The sequence below is a fragment of the Stylophora pistillata genome, chromosome 12, assembly GCF_964205215.1.
Source record: "Stylophora pistillata chromosome 12, jaStyPist1.2, whole genome shotgun sequence".
NCBI lineage: Eukaryota > Metazoa > Cnidaria > Anthozoa > Scleractinia > Pocilloporidae > Stylophora > Stylophora pistillata.
In genome coordinates this window covers 29,352,943-29,365,699 of record NC_142530.1, presented here as the reverse complement: position 1 = coordinate 29,365,699, position 12,757 = coordinate 29,352,943, and the positions used below count along the sequence as shown (strand labels likewise).

Below are 12,757 nucleotides of genomic sequence, written 5' to 3'. Positions count from 1 at the left end.
TGAAGTAAAAAATAAATATTTTAATCACACCACAAAAAGTTTGCACCAGCAGGGATTTTTTTCTAGATGTAAAATTAATACATAATGCACCCTTAGCCCTTTATTTCCCAAGATTCCTTTAAACTAGTAATTCTCTCTACTTTCCTCTGCATAGATCCTGATGATGTCAGTTTGGAGAATTCAGTGTTGGATCAACTATTTATCCCCCAACTGATATTTTCCTTTATTCTCATCACTTCTTGATACTGTATTTATTTGATATTGTAAGGAGAAATTCTCTCCCAGTTACTCGTAAGAATTAAAGGGTTAAAATAACAACCATTTAATTTTGTACTTGAAAATAATTTTGTTTTTATAGAGAATAATTCTGTTCTGCTTGGCTTTGGCCAAAGATTAATCATATAAAAATAATAAATAGTTCTGCAATGATATCTCTGACTGGTAGTTAAAGTAATAATAATTCTCTAGGGGTGACAATGGTCCCAAGTTATACAAATCAGTGCTATCTGGTATGTGTTAAAATTCAATCATGATGCTCTTGGCATAGTGATGTAAAAATAAAAAAATGCATGAAAATGAATCAAATGTTGTGATGTAATTGTCAGTAATACGTATCACCTAAAAAAAAATTGGTGAGCTGTTTTTGCCCTTGAAGTAATGGAATCTTTTTTCGTTTGGACAATGTTTTTCCACTAGTTTTGCATTTTGTGCTCTTTTGCACGGTGATGTCCTTCTGAAGGAGCATGCGTTTGGGTGGTGGTTTTGCTACATATTTAATGGTTTTGTTGCCAGTTGAGATGTTCTCTTTGTCATACATAGTTTCTGTTAAAGTTCTTTCCTTGGTGTGACATTTGGATGTATCCTCAACGTAAGATTTATTGCCACATTCCTGACGAGATGTTAAAGTATCATTGCTTATGGCAGCACTCATCAGGTCTCTTTTGTTAGCTGAACTTAGTCCTATCAGAATGTTGAAGGCAGGTTTGGCCCAGCTCATATCGCCACACACTTTTCTATAGCTTTCAAATGGTGTCTACAAGAAAAAGGAAAAAATTAATATAAGCTTTTCTAAGATGCACCTTGAGGAAACATAACATATAATTTGCTGGTGCATTAATTAAGATAACCCTCTTTGAACAAAATAATAAAATAAAAAGTGTCTTTACTTAGATTTCACCTTGATTAAATTCACTGGACGGTTTACTAGTATCTTACCTTTTCAGGTTTGTGTTTTGTTGGCTGATCCTTGTGTGGTGTGACAGCTCCTTCTGAAGACTCCGAATCAGGTGTTCTAGCAAGAAAAAATTAATCATGTCACTTAAAACTTCTCTTAGGACAATAAAAATTTACTTAGAATTGTACCTCACAGGCAAAACTGGGGCTGCATACAACTTGCCAAGGTTTTCTTGATGCAGAAATTACTACCTACTGATTTATTATTCTGTTAAAGTGGAGACAAATTGTCTCTCCACTTGGTGCCAGGAAAATTTCTTGCTAGGAAGACGAGAGAGTGACAACATCTGCACCAGTGCCAGCTGGTCTACTACTAAGCTAGCTTAGAGCTTGCCATGCCATGTCTAAAAGTCCCAGAGTTTTTCAATACTGTTCCACCTTACCTGAACTGACTAAGTGTAGATCGTAATTTTGATTTTCCACGAGGTATTTCTGGTGTCATCAGAGCACACCTCAAGTCCCTTGTTTCATATTCTTGGAGACAACTTTTCTAGTCATGCTCATCTAATACAGCCTGAATCAGGAAATACACATTCATTCCTGCCATGGATGACTTTGCTTGGCCACCATCACATATTTTGCAGCTTAGTTGTTCCACCTTTTCTTTCAGAGATTCCACAGTTTTGGCAATACTTTCATTTGTAAAAACCTTTTCTTTGGATTTAATAATGCTCACTTTGAGCATGTTCATGATTCTTAAGACAGCAGTTCTGAAAGATAAGCAGACAACTTATTTTCACAGGGTTTATCCAAACATGCCAATCACTTTGGACAGTCTCACCACTCAGTCAACTGTATTTAATTTTTTTACTGCAGTACTGTGACAATCCTTTTAACTGGTTAGACTCCTTTGTGCATGCTTTTCTTTCGGAAGTACCCCATCCAATGAAAGGTGCTCAACAAAATAATAGGATTTTTCCCATGATTAGCTTGTAAAACAACCTTAATCTGACTGGGATGCATCCAAGATTTAGTCAAGGGGCCGGTTCGTTGATTCTCCAAGGGCATGCTCCCCCAGGAGATTTTGAAAATTAGGTCTTCGGAAACATGATTTCCAGCATTTTGAGGGACAATTTAGGGGGTTGGACTGAACCACCCAAACCACCCCTGGGTCCGCCTCAGAATCTAGATGCAACAGTTTTCTAATTTTTATCACTGAGAGTTTGGTGGAAGAAAAAAAATTGATCTTGGTTTTAAAACCTTCCTTTGCAGAAATGATCATGTTCTTAAATTAAAATAGTGTACAATATGTATCTACAGCTATCTTACTTTGCATCTGCTGTTTCTTCACAGACAGTTTGTAACTTTTGGAAAAAGGTCACAAACTCTCCAAGACCCTGTAAGAAAAAAATTGTTGAAAACCACAGATGAAGGAAGTTATTAAACATTAGCCATGAGTATGGGACAGAAAAGTCTACACCAACTGGGCTGCAAAGAACTCTTTGGCTTAGTAAAGATTCTCTCTTGTGGTAAAATGACCTGACACCTACTAACAGCTGAAATATATTTATAAAAATTCTATTTGGTACACTAAAGGGAATAATAAATTTTGATATACTGATATATACCTTAGTTAATGGAAGAAGTGGGTTGTCATCAATTGGTGCATAACTCTTTCCACCCAATCGTATTGTCAGAATAAACGAGACAGCTGTCTGTTGGCATGGGAAGGAAAGAAAACTAGAGAAAACTGTGTAATATTATCCTCCAACTGCTAAGGATAATGATGAGAAAAAAAATTGTTTTTTCACCACTGGATCAGACTATATACATTTTAGAATACAGCTCAATCCTATCTCACAGTTGTTTATCAAGGAGCCAATCTATTGAGAAGCAAGGCAGGATCAGCCACAGATAGGAGGTATACATTGTCACAGCAACTTCTTGGAATGAGGAAATTGGTTTAGGAAGTATCTAAGAACTCCAGTAATATGGATTGAAAGATTACAGCTTTTGCTTTGTTACCTGTCCTCAATGATGACATAAACTGATGATGATGAATGCAATGATATACATGCATGCAAGAATATCAACATCATGATTTAAATGCTTGAAAAATAACTGAGCTGCCACCTCTTGTTTCACCCTCCAGACTCTTTCAACACGCCAGAATTGCTTCTCAAACACCAAGGGATAATTTTCCAAATGAATTGAAAATTTTGACTCTTACAATTGCAACACTCTTAGTCTAATAGTGATTGATTACACTCTTTGAAAACACTTTGCTAATGTATAGCCCACACCCCATTTAACTTATGTGTCTATTTAAAAGTGGCTTAGCCAGAAATATTTTACGCATGTGTGGTCTTCACAGCAACTTTTTTGATAACTGTCATTTGCTGATAGCAGTTCATAATTGCAGAATTTTCATGATAATATTCACTGTAAAAAAAATTGCAGAGGTTTCATCTAAGTTTTTAGCAAGGGGGCAACTGGTTTTCACAGGCAGGCAAAACTCTTTGGACTTAACTTCTTTATAAGATAAACTTTCCTCTATATGGTCAAATCAGGTGGGCAAAAACTTCCTTAAAACCAGTCAATTTGCTCAGTGCCCAGTCCTTAATGAAACACCTGAAATTGAGTGGTACCTGAAACATAGGCATCTTTTTTTCCCCCTGCAACTTTCCTCAATACTGTAAATTGTTTATGAGCCAAGTCCCTGCGAGGGATATGGATGGCCTGAGACAAAGCTAGTTCATCTCTCTAATTCACTAGAAGCCTGAGGTAACTCGATAAACCTTCAGCAATTAATTGATCCTGTTTTCAAAACAACATGTACAAGATTAACAAATCAACAGATCACTTGTTAAGTCAAGACCATGCCTAACTTACCCTGCGAGCAGAGCCTTTTTAACCTGTCCTCGAATCGATTAAAAAGAAGAAAAGAAGAAGAAAAGTAGAAAAGGCTCTGCTCACAGGGTAAGTTAGGCATGGTCTTGACTTAACAAGTGATCTGTTGATTTATTTATCTAACATATATGTTCCTTTACTCCTGTTTTTCTTTTTTTAAAATACTAGATTACCCAGGGGGATGAAGATTTCCCTGATAACACCAGTTTCTTTGATCATTTAACACAAATCTCTGTTTTAATCATGGTTAAAAAACACAGAAGCATTTTACTAAGTTTTCTCAGAAAACTTTCCTCATTAGCAGACAATACACAGTGATTAACATAATTTTCACAGTGGCCAAAATTGAGACCATGGCATTCCAACAATTGGTAATTAATTATAGTGATTTCATTTTTTCATTGAATTATCCACATTTTATATGCTAGAGGTTAAATTATACTCACTTAGTAGTTCATAACTTATATTTTGCCAATGCTGAAAACGACCCAAACTTACACACCCACTGGCCACTCCCACCCCTGCAGCTTCTGTGGACACCAATGCCACTCCATGATTGGGCAACATAGCCACAAGAGAAGCTGCAGAGCCTGACAGCGACTCTTTTAATCTCTCTTACCTCTTTTTCCCCACTTATTTCAACCTCAAAACCACTCTACTAGACCATTCCCATTGATGCAAAGGACCAAACAAATATGAATTTTCTGAAGCCAGTGAAGGGATTCTCTGAATTTCAGAGCTAGTTTCTCGATGTTTAAAATTACCTGCGTGAACGATTTTTGTGAAAATGAATAAGAAACAGGAGGATTGGGGTTCCTGTGCTCTGGAGATTGTTTTAGTACCAGGTCATCAAGCACATCTACTGGCACATGTTGCTCCAGGAACGTATCAACTGTTTTCTCAGATAGTGAGTATTGACCATCTGTGTTCACAGAAGAATTAGAAAGATATGTGAAAAGGAGCAATGTAAAAAAAGTTGCAAGTTTAGACAATAGTTAATACTTGTGCTGTAAAGTTCGTGATATGATGAAACTCAATTGATTTTAAGGGTGACCTACCTTCTCTCTCTGTGGAGCAGAGCACTGTTCTGTTTCCAACCATCAGCTGAAGAATTTGTTGCTGGAAGAAATGTTTCATGCAATGTTTGAATTAACAAATTAATGAATTAACCATTTCATTCTTGAAGTTTGCAGTACCACTTTTAATTAGCTAAATTACATGACTGAAGGACAACTTTAGTCAGTGTCTATACTAACAAAAGTCACCACTACTAATCCTTTACACCTGCATATTCTCCATACTGTTCTCTATACATTTCCTAAGGTGCTTACAAGGAGAATTTTTTTAACAATAAAGATGGTGATCATTTCCTCTATTCTCATGACCTTAACGTGTGATTCAGGGTGATACTGTAAGGAGAAATTAGATGGTAATCACATGTAAGGGTCAAATTAAAGGGTTAGGGATTATTTCATACCGAAAGCATTTCATAAATATGTTTTCTACTGTAATTAATGATTATCATTGTTCATTCGTTCATTCATTCATTTTAGTTTGCCATTACCAATAAAAAAATTAACCGAATACAAAATTTATGATACATCAAAGATAAAATGAACTATTCTAACTAAATTAACTTCAAAATCAAAGGAACTGAAGAGCTAGGTAACAACAAGGAAGCTGATTAGAAGCTGCATGGGGGCTTACTAAGTATAGGCTTCCTTATTTAACTAGAGGATAAACCATACAAATCAAAGGTGCTGAATGAAAATTTAGATTAAGTTAAAAAGAAAAAGAAAGAAAAAAAAAAAAAAAGAAAAGGTGTGTATATAGCTTAACAAAGAATATATTTATAAACTAAAAATTCAAAGAAGAATTTTTTAAAGCCTTTGATAAACAAGCTGATGCTTTCAGAGTATTGAATTTCCCGACTTAGTGTGTTGATAAACTTAAAACCTTGATGTTGACCTTTTAATGTTTGTAACCTCTAGACAGCTCTTTAATTTCTCACCTCTAGCTGTGTCTTTGGCTTTCCAGTGACAAAACACTGTTGCAAAATTTGAACCATGTCTTTGTGATTAAACATATTTTGACTCTGTGAAGGACATCAGCAAAGTCCACAGCATTGCAATGTAACAAAAACGTGCTATAAGGAGTGCATAGCCTAGAAATTGAATTTTTTTCTTCATCCATTGACAACTTATAATTCATGACTGCTTTGTGGGCTTCAAGTACATCATGTAATTTCACTGTAAACTCCCCGGCTTCCTTAAAGAAAAAAGATAGAGCCATTATCAATATTTCTGTCAACAAATCATCATCATATCGATCTTTTAAGACTGACCGGATGGTTACAAAAGCTTGGTGCCACTTACACTGACCGCCTCCCAGTTAGCTCAATGGATAGAGCGCTGGACAGTTGTGTGGGAGGTCGAGGGTTCAAGCCACGGCCGGACCAACACTCAAGGTCTTAAAATAATTGAGAAGAATTATGCTTCCCTTCTATAACATCAAGAAGTGGTTAGATATTCTAGTCTTCTCAGATAGGGACAAATAAAATTAATGGAGGTCCCATCTCCCGCAGGAGGGGTAGGAGATGCACGAGATTACTGTGTGATGGATGTCCTTCCCCGGGGTGGGATGGGTGGGTTGGGTTTAGGTGGATGAACCTAGTAGGGGACTACGTGTCCTATTGTTCTTCCACCTATACAATGTACAAATCTTTTGAAACACAGAATTGTCTTTTATTTTATTTTATCAACTGAGTAAATCGTGTATGAACTCTTCTGAACAAAATCGAAGCCTAAATATCTTAAAAACTTTAACTCTCAAGATCTGAAGGTTAATTCTCCCCTCTTGCTGCTGCATATTTCCTTGTAAATTTTGTGCGTGAAGACCTAAACACTGCAAATATGAAGTGAGCTTAAGCTTACTGCAAATTGGTTAACACCAAACTTTGTTGATTTTATCTTGTAGCTGCTGGTATCTTAACTAATTCTTCACACATTCACAATTTACGACAATTTTTCTCCATCAAAACGCTTACAAAGTACAAACACAATAATTGGGCCAGCACGTGTTGCCCACAATCAAAAAAACTTTCCAAAGAAAGCCAGATCGCAGGTTACGTCAAGGGCACCAAAAATTCATACCATGAGGTTGCTCTAAGGAGCCTTTGATTTTTTCATGTTACATATTATGGTAATTGTCTAGTACCTCCATCCAGAAACCTACTTGTTATCATAAAGTAAATATGATGGAGAAATGTAAGACTGAGTTTCATGCTCATTTGAATTAATTCAAAGTCAATTGCAATTGTTCAAACATTAACCATTCCATTTCCAATATCTAGTTTTAGTAATTCTCTTTACTGCCTGCCATACAGTTCTTATTATGTTACTACTGATAATTTAGTTGTGGATCAACTAACATTCCCCTGCTTTTCTGCTTGATAGTATTGATATTGTAGGGAAAAATTCTGTCTTAGTTGGTTACTCACCATGGGTATTAAAGATGGAGTGGATTATCAACATTGACATTGAATGTACCTGGTTTCACTTGTTCTGTATGACAAGTCCCAAACAAATCAACAAACAATGGATCCTGAAAAAATCAGATGAATACAAATTTTTTTTAGGAAGATTACAGTTTAAACTACCAGAAAATATTACCAGTTTAATACTAACACTGACCTGGTTTTGCGCAAGACAAGTTAGTCTCCTGTAGTAATTGGATTTGTTGGAGAAAAGCGTACAATTATGCCCTGGGAACCCTTGCCAGGTAACAGACCACAAGTTGATTCCAGCTTGAAGACACTTTGACTACAATCAATCATGAACTAACAAAAGCAAAAATTATTACATAAGAACAAACAATTAAGTGTTTAAGCTAAAGGTTTATCTGTTGATATCAAGTTATTATCTAAAACAATTTCTTTTCCATAACACTGCCATTCTGAAGAATATGACACCAGTCGGAAAACGAGACCTGTAGTTTATCTGTCAATTACAATTATAAATAGCCCTATAGCGATCTCCCTCCAATGGACTTAGCCAGAGGGGAAAAACAGGTCGGAGGGAAAAACCATCTAACAAAAGACATGAGCTCATTTTTTTTTGCATTCTGAAGGTGGAAGCATCTGTTAAACTTTGTAAACATGGGAATTTCTTAAGATAAGTGACCTTTATCCATAGCAATTATGCTTACATAATAAGCACCAGATAGATTACCAGATTTTCAAAAGATTTCAAAGGCAACAGGGACTCAGTGAATATTTTTTTGGTTATTTTTGCTCATAATTAACTAATTATCAAATTGGACTTGATCTTTTTTCTCTAGTACTAGTCTTATGGTGATGTCATTCCCTTATCATGGAACTTGTTAATCTCCCAGATATCATAGAAAACACTAAGTTAAACATGATTAAGTGCTCAAAGGAGCTGACCTTGCACCAAGGGAAAATGAAGTAATGTTCCTGAAGGAGATAACCAATTTCTTTTGGAAGTAACTGAACAATTACACCAAAACAATTATTTACCTTTCACGGATAATTGTTAAATATTGAGAGTATAAATCCAGAAGTGTTTGACCTGAAAAGCTGCAGGAACATCTGAATTGTTAACAACCTTGAAACTTTTAGCTGAAAACTTGCTAGATTCTGCAACTCCCATATCAAGATAGTCAGAGTCAAGACCAACTTCAGGCCCTAAAGAACAGATTGAAATTAAGAAAAATTTGAACATTTTTCAACAGGAACTTCCTTGATTAGAGAGCAAGTGTGGTTCACAATGTCCATGATTGATGTGAGATTACTGTTGACTGAAGAAAGAGTGGAGGGGTACTCAGGTCTATGACACTGGGCTCTCAGAACCTCAACCCCATTATAAACAATTCTGTGGCCAATTAGAGACTCCATCACTTTTAGGCAAATGTAATTTTTGCCATCTCAACTTTTTTCTATGCAAGGACTACCTTATAAAGCCTTTCAAGTCACCCTAAAATAAATTAAACACATTCTTATGATAAACATCAAATGATAACATTTCTCTGAATATATAATTTATTTAATCATTTTATACTAGTCTTCTCAGTTTATGAGCTGTTAGAGCCTATGAAAGCACAAACATATCACTACCTTTACCTATTCCAGTGCATTTTATAACTGAACAATTGGTAGCTCCAAGAGCTATAACTTCCAGATAATCCACTGAGTATAAACCAGGATTCTGTGGAGTAAATGATACCTGAAATAAAAGAATACGCACAAAATACATTTTAAATAAAGATCACATACCAGTGAGCAGTTGTCAAAAGAATTAATAAACACAAGTGCAGATACAAGAAGAATATACAGAGAAATATTCAGTTGACAAATATTGCAAATAGAGAACAATGCAATCGAGTCCCTTCAGTTGGTAATACATAGATTCACATGCAACAAATAATTACCTTAAAAAATGAATGGTTGCATTATAATTAAATTAACTTGTGATAGGAAAATGACAATCCTTACTGTTGCTGGGCATCCGCCTGCAATCCTTTGACAGTGAGTTTTGTCTTAATCACCTATTTTTCTTCTTGACGAGAGTTAAAGCTGATGGTGTGAGCCTATAATGTAAGATAATAAGGAGTTATTTACAACACAGGGCTTATGACAGTGTAACAATTAATTCTATCAAATATGTAAAACCTGATTGAAGATATAATTTATGAGAATAACTGACGTGTATTTAAGACCAGTATACCATCAAAAATGTTTTGTTTTACTAGAGACCCTGTAACAATTTACAGGGGATCCTAAAAGACAATTAACAATTTAGAAAAAAATTTGCAGTACACTTAAAATGCCCACCTGAGTTTCATTGGGTAGAATGATTCCTTTAGAGGGATCAATGCTAAGACTTTTTAAGTGAGGTCCAGGGTTTTCCATGCAAACCTGATGGGTAAAATAAGGTTTGTTGACATTACAATTACATCATATTACAGTACTGCATCAATCAATTCAAAGCTTCAGCATCTCTGCCCCTTTCCCCCCCCCAACCCCTGACATTTGAACTTTTGATAACTGGTTTCTTCAAATTCCTGAGAAGGGAAAAAAAAAAAGAGTTCAAATGTGCCCATTTTTTTCTCAAGAAAAAAACAGTGACCATGGCTTTCTACACATTGGCCAAGCTATAAAACCTAGTGAAGTATTTACCTTAAATACATTGATATTTAAGGATATAACACTTGTATTCTGCTGGAGAGACTGGACACATCTCTACAAATTTCCCACCCACCCCAGTCATGCAAGGTTCAACCCGCTACCGCTTCCGCTTCCATTCAGATGATGGTTATTCTGTAGGGAGGGAGGGGACATTGAAGTTTTGAATTGATCGTCACATATCAGTAATCATTAATATTCTTATGGATAAGGATGTATAAGGATAATTTATTTTATGTCAGGTACACAGGGAGTGGTTGCTGGTTGCCCAGATCTCCTGAGCCAGGGGTTCATGATAAAAGGGACTGACATTACTAGATTCCTCATTCTAGGAAAAATGATAAATTTTAATTGATGGGGAAAGGGAAGGTGGCCTTAGTTTGACACTTAGGAAGGTTGAGAACATTGAACACACCTCAGTGCAATCCTGGAAGCGTTCTTGACCTCAAACAGCCTTGTTGATGCTGTACCTAAACAGGTTGGTTTGAAATGAACAGTTCCCTGTAAAACCCCAAAAATTTACAATCAGATATAACAAATCACCTGGTTTTCCACTTAACATGAACTTTTTACTCTTATTAAAACAACACAGATACTTAAATTAAGATTGATTTCAAAGCAGTAACTAATGGATTGGTAAATCTTAGTCAAAATATAACAAGGAGCTGTTCATAATTGATAACCATGCCATTATGGATTCAAATCAAAGAGTAATGGTTCAATCGAAAATGTCCTAAGATTACAACCTGATTATTGAGTTTTAGAGATGGAATCTCTGCTGATCCAACAAGGCTTATTTCCCAAACAAAGTTGTAAAGTACTCAGTACAAAGTTTCATATATCACATGTTACAAAATAAATGTCACTTGCTAGACAAAAATTGCATTTGATTGTATGTATTGCTGTGTCATAAGCCATGTATTTTTGTTTGCAAAAGCCTGCAAATTCAAAATAAGCAGTGTGGTATGATTGCCACACACTAAACTACTGACTAACCTCACTTGCTCTAAAGCCACACCAAGAATTATGGGCCCGCTGTTATTTTTGTACACACTTTGCTGGGCTCGGCTGTACTGTCACAACCTCAGGTGAATCTTTCCCAGTACAGCCCTTATGCTTGATTGCTAAGAAGTTATTATTTAATTTAATTTTTGCTAAGGTTCCCACTTCCATTGGTTTCTTACAGACTGCTATAACTTATTTCTCCTCTAGTTTCAACCATACTTGTTCCAGACCCAAGGTAGAAAAATAAAGATAAAATCTTACAATTTGTTTTGTAACTACCTTAACAGATTGTCATCAAATGCAAAATGGATCGGATTCTGCCCATTGCTGGTCAACAGCAGTGTTCTGTAGGACATGCCATCCACAGTAGTGGCTGGAAAGACCTAAACATTCCAAAAAAGGGACAAGTTAGTAATCATGTGCTTTGTCAACTAACAGAATACAATCATACTGGCACCACCTAGTAATACATTATGGTGGACTAAAACTGTTTCTATCCATTAGTTTAGGAACAGCATTATTCTAACAAGGGTAGTGTAGTGAAGCATTTGTCCCATTTACACAAGCAAAATGTTTTCTTAAAATTAGGTTGATCTGAATAATCAGTTTGAGAATCTTCAATGGGGAAAACATATCAAACCATGCTTGAAAAAACAGCTTTAACGTGTGTTTTAGCTTTGGGGTGAATGGCTAAATTATCACTTACCAGCTGTTGTACATCCCATTGACTTCTGGGGATAAATGATTCAGTCCGCATTGCAAATGTGAGTCCTAAAAATAAAATCCAATCAATTTTTTTCGGTGAAACAAGGAACTTGGATTCATTGATGTTTCATCAATGAAAATTCTAGATGTAACATCAAAACACTTAAGCTAATAACAGAATATGGAAACAAAAACAGAACTAAAGCCCTGTATCGTTGAATCTAACCATAAACAGAGTTCAGTTCAAATTACTTATTAAAGTTAATTTCAGCACAAACCTGTAGCACTGAGCGAAAGACACCAGGGAGGACACTTCAACCAGTCGATAATCTCTCATACTCTGTTCCAAAATACAAATAATATTATAATAACTATTGGTGTGACTCAATATCAAGGGCATACTTCACCTGATAGGCAGAGAATTAAACGTCAAAAAACATCTTAATGACACTATCAGAACTCTCAAGTTAATTGCCTGACAAAGAATAAGATTTTTTACCACAATTCCTAGCCTCTGATTGTGACACCATGGGTGTCCCCTTCTCAACAGAAGCAGAGGGAGGGGGGTGTGTATTTAAGGGAATAATCCCCTGGAAAATTGCAATAAAAAGTAATAGCAAGGACATGCATTTCTTCATTCTGAGTGATAACTTCCATTGCTGAAGTGTGAAGCGTTTGAAGCAAGTACAAAGGAAACAAGGAGTAAATTCTATTTATCAAATGAAAATCAGTTATATGGGTACTGAACTAGAGCTGCAGTTT

The 12,757-nt window shown here is 35.8% G+C and overlaps 1 pseudogene across 1 annotated transcript; it reads right to left on the bottom strand.

Annotated features, from left to right (window-relative positions):
• On the bottom strand, positions 1-12,041 carry LOC148719554 (uncharacterized; annotated as a pseudogene). The gene is made up of 18 exons (XR_015994020.1): positions 11,997-12,041; positions 11,570-11,673; positions 10,701-10,786; positions 9,935-10,018; positions 9,596-9,690; positions 9,224-9,326; positions 8,621-8,788; positions 7,776-7,921; positions 7,583-7,686; positions 6,095-6,351; positions 5,142-5,202; positions 4,848-5,005; positions 3,822-3,990; positions 2,802-2,888; positions 2,503-2,570; positions 1,617-1,943; positions 1,216-1,291; positions 1-1,033 (listed from the first exon to the last, which is right to left on the bottom strand). The product of XR_015994020.1 is annotated as an uncharacterized LOC148719554 (transcript).
• Positions 12,042-12,757: the final 716 nt, after the last annotated feature.